Raw genomic sequence first — 4,626 nt, 5'->3', positions numbered from 1 at the left:
TTCAGGAATCACGATATCATTCTTTTCACAAAATAAAGAGATATCTTCTAACAAAGAATTCCATTTACATTCCCTCATCATTTGAAATTATCTGTTTGAAAAATCCACAAGCTTCATAGCACTAACGATATCTTGATCTTTTTTTGTAAAGCCATATTCAAATCATTTGTAACTACCAAAGTTTTCAACATCAAATGCAACATGTAGACAAACTCATAAGATCGAATATCTTCCACTAGAATTTTTGCCAATGCTTTCTCATGATAATTTGCACCTTTTTTTTAGAACTCCAAGTACATGAAAAATTGATGAGAATAAGGAAATGAAGTTATGTAGTGTATTAAAATGGGTCCCCCAACGAGTATCACCGGGTCTTTGAAGTCCAAGTTCCTGATTTAATCCACTTACCGTATGAACTTTACCAAGCACTAATAATTCCACTAATTTTTCAGCTTGATCATCTCAAAGTATCTCCCTGCACTTAAAAGAACCTCCAACAATATCTAAAACATTAGCAAGAATGTTAAAAAATTATTCACATCATCATGTTTATTCACAACAGCTACAAGAGTCAATTGCAACTGATGAGCAAAGCAATGTACGCAATATACTAAAGAATTATCTTTCAAAATCAAAGTTTTAAGACCATTAAGCTCTCCCTGCATGTTACTAGCTCCATCATAACCTTGTCCCTGTATTTGGAATCAACTCAAAGAATGATTTAAAAGCAAAGAATAGATCGCTTCTTTCAATGACTTTGTTGATGTGTCTTTAACAAGAACAAGATCAAGAAATAGCTCAATAAGCTTACCCTCTTTGTTGACATACCGCAAAACAAGCACCACTTTTTACTTATGAGAAACATCTTTAAACTCATCAACCAAAATTCTAAAGTAATACCCATTTTAAGTCTTCAATAATTGCTTTCACCGTTTCTTTTGTACAAGAACTTACAATGTTTTTTTGAATATCAGTAGAAGTCATGGTACTATTTTTTGGAGCTTTTTCTAATACAAAATTTTTTACTTCTTCCTTTTTGTCCGCATACCACTTCAAGAGATCTAGAAAATTGCCTCTTCTTATAGAAGTTACACACTCATTATGAACCCGAAAAGGCAAACCTTCTTTCAAAAGATATCTTGTCACATCAATCGAAGCATTCAAGTGAATACGATGTTCACCTTTAATTTTCTTGGATTGCTTATAAAATGAGGATAAAATAGATTATTCTGAATTCATCAAATCTAGCATCATTTTGAAACATCAAAGATGAACACTATTCACTTTACCCATATATTTTTTAAGCCTTTCTATGCCTTTGTTCCAACTTAGAAAACCTTCCATTGTGAAAGATTTACTCATTTTTTTCCATATCTTCCGAGCTCATTTTTAAACAAGTAACAACATAAGAAAAATGATGCATCTTCTTTAATGTTATATTCTAACCATTGAGAATACAGAGGTTTAAACTATTTAGGATTAAACTGACGTGGTGTCCCTCCAAAATCTCTTATGAGAAATTCAAATTTATCTAGTTTAAAAGGTTTTTTGTATGTAATATTTCCTTATTCGATCACGTATATTTGGAGGAAATTTTGTAATTGGTTTTCTTTCAGCAGGATCAGATTTAAGATCCAACTTTGCCAACTCTTTGTCATTATCCGATACTCTACAAAAATTGACAGGCAATGAAGAACTTGGCAAAGAAGAGCTAGGAACCGTATATGAAGGAGTTTGAGGCTTGAAAAATTTCGTAATCATATTGTCACTTGCTTAAAGATCCTACGAATCACAAAACACAAAATTTTCTACAAAATTATTTTACTTCCTTGCAATCATAATTCACAAAATAAAAAAAATATATATTGCAATAGAATTACAGAAACAATTCATACTAAAACACTTCAACCCAAAATCTAAAGTAAAATTAAAAATTTAATCACAATTTATTGATTGGGACTCATGGATTTCGATGCAAAACTATGCAACTAACAATAACAATCTAGCATCTGCGAAAGATGAAAGAGAAATGAAAACCACATCGCATACCTTGGTAGATCAGTAAAAGTATGATTCTGAGTCGGCATCTCATGTCTGGCATCCTAATTTTACAAATTTTGTTGGGTACAGGGTATTAGAAAAATAGTAGCTTCGTTGTTTCTTGTTTGAAGATGAAGTGACCAAAGATTTTTGACTTTTTACAATTTTGTTAGGTATTGGGTAATAGGTATTGGGATTTGGGCAAACTTTTTTTTCCTTTCTTTAATAATAAATTTTTGTTTTTGTTTTTTATTTTGTTTTTTTTTAAAAAGTGTAAAAGTATACTATGGTCTGTGTATAAATGTTGCAAAAGAAAAATGTTAAAATTTTAAAAACACATGCAGCAAATACCAAAGTGCAAAAAGTAAGAGAGAGCGAATGAGCAAAAATGTCTTAGTGGGGTTCGAACCCCCATCTCGGGCATGGAAGGCTGATATGCCTACCACTGGACCAACAAACCATATTTCTATGGGGGTTCGACCATATGTAATGATATAGATTTTTTTGGATCTTTTACTTATAAGTATAGGGTCTACGCAAAAACTAGTGGGTTTGGCCAAACCCCTATAAACCACTGTAGCTCTGCCCCTGGAAAAAGTGCGGGGTATTACAGTTACAAAATTCAAAGAAGGTATATCTACCAAATGGTGACACTAAAATGGTCACTCATGTGGGAAATAGTTTCCTATCAGAAAGAAATAACATCACAGATGTCTATCACATTCCATAGTTTACATATAATCTCTTGTCAGTGTCACAAGTGACTAAGGAATGATATTGCTTAGTGAATTTCTTTCCCAATTTTTTTGTTTTCTAGGATCTTTGTACTAGAAAGGTGAGGGGGATTGGTAAGCTTTATGGAGGTCTATATCTGTTAGTAGATCATTCAAAGAAAGAAGTTATAGTAGCAGCTAAAGCATCTAGTGAAGTGACTATGGAAAGAACTCAAGCTGAAGTGGATTTATGGCATCAAAGGTTGGGACATGCTTCAACTGGTGTTCTTAAAAGGGTTGTATATCAAGGAGTTCAAGTAATATAAGATAGAATAAAGCAATGTAGTATTTTTCCTAGTGCTAAATAGACTAGGTTACCTTTTTTGTCTACTAATATTCAAAGTACATAATGTTTTGATCTTGTGTACATGGATGTGTGGGGACGTTACAAGGTACCAACTATGAATGGAAACAGATATTTCCTAAAAATAGTTGATGATTTTTCAAGATTTAATTGGATATTCTGTTAAATATTAAATTAGGTATTTTTTCAAATACAACACTTTCTTGTGTATGTCGAGACTCAGTTTGAGAAGACTATTAAAGTGGACAGGACTGATAATGATATTGAGTTTGTTAACTCTGTCAAAGGTTGTTCTAGGATAATGGTATAATTTTTCAAACTACATATCCATATCCTCCTCAGTAAAATGATGTTGTTGAGATAAAATATAGGCACATCTTAAAGGTGAAAAGAGCTATTAAGTTTTAGGCTGAAATTCGAATAAGATTCTGGGGCTATTGTGTTCTATCTTCAGTGTATATCATTAATAGATTTTCTAGTTCAGTTATTCATTTTTTAACTCCTTATGAGAAGCTACATGGTAAATAGCCAAACTGTGATTATATAAAAGTAATGGGGTGTCTTTGCTATGCCGAAATATTGAATGAACATGACAAGATCATGTCTAGATCAAAGGAATGTATTATGATGGGGATAATCTAGCACTTATAAGGGATATATGGTGTATGATATGTCTGCTAGCATCTTCTCTAAGTGTAGAGATGTGTCATTTAGGAAAGATATATTTCCTTTTAAAGAGCTCAAGAAGCAGCCCCAGTTACCTCATCATATATTTTCCTTGGAAGATCAATATCCAGTAGTAAGTGAGGTGGTGAAACCTCTATAGATTCCAGTAAATGTGTCATCTCAAGGGGTTCATAACCCAATTAATCAGAAAGAACAACAACTACCAAGTGTTCTTACTCCTAGATAGTCCATAACTAAAGGTATATCAAAGAAGATCAAATAGGAGTCAAGGGGTTAATCAGCAAAAACAATAACTACATGTTGTTCCTACCCTGCACAAACTATAACTCAACCTTCTGTATTTCAGGATCAAAGAAGATCAACTAAATGAAGAAAGCCACTAGCATGGATGAATGACTTTATTTCCAAAAACACAAAGAAAGTACCTCATGCTCTTTCTTATCATGTGTCATATGATAAAATCTCCCAATCCTATAAGAGCTATGTGTTGAAACTTCGTGTGTTGCTGAACCTACAAACTACTTTGAGGCCTGTAAAGATCGTAGATGGGTGGAAGCAATGAAGAATGAAATAAAAACCTTAAATTCTAGTCATACTTGGGAAATTGTTATTGGTTAAAGGTGGATATATAAAGTGAAGTATAAGAACTCGGGTGAGGTTGAAAGGTTTAAAGCTAGACTTATAGAAAAGGTATATGGATAAAGAGAAGGAATTGATTAACAATAAACATTTTTACCTGTTGTGAAGATGAAAATAGTTTGAACTGTACTTGTTTCTTTGTTCACCGGCTAGATGTCTACAATATATTCCTAAATGGTGATC

Source organism: Capsicum annuum, unplaced genomic scaffold (assembly GCF_002878395.1).
Source record: "Capsicum annuum cultivar UCD-10X-F1 unplaced genomic scaffold, UCD10Xv1.1 ctg4767, whole genome shotgun sequence".
Taxonomy (NCBI): Eukaryota; Viridiplantae; Streptophyta; class Magnoliopsida; order Solanales; family Solanaceae; genus Capsicum; species Capsicum annuum.
This window is presented reverse-complemented; position numbering follows the sequence as displayed.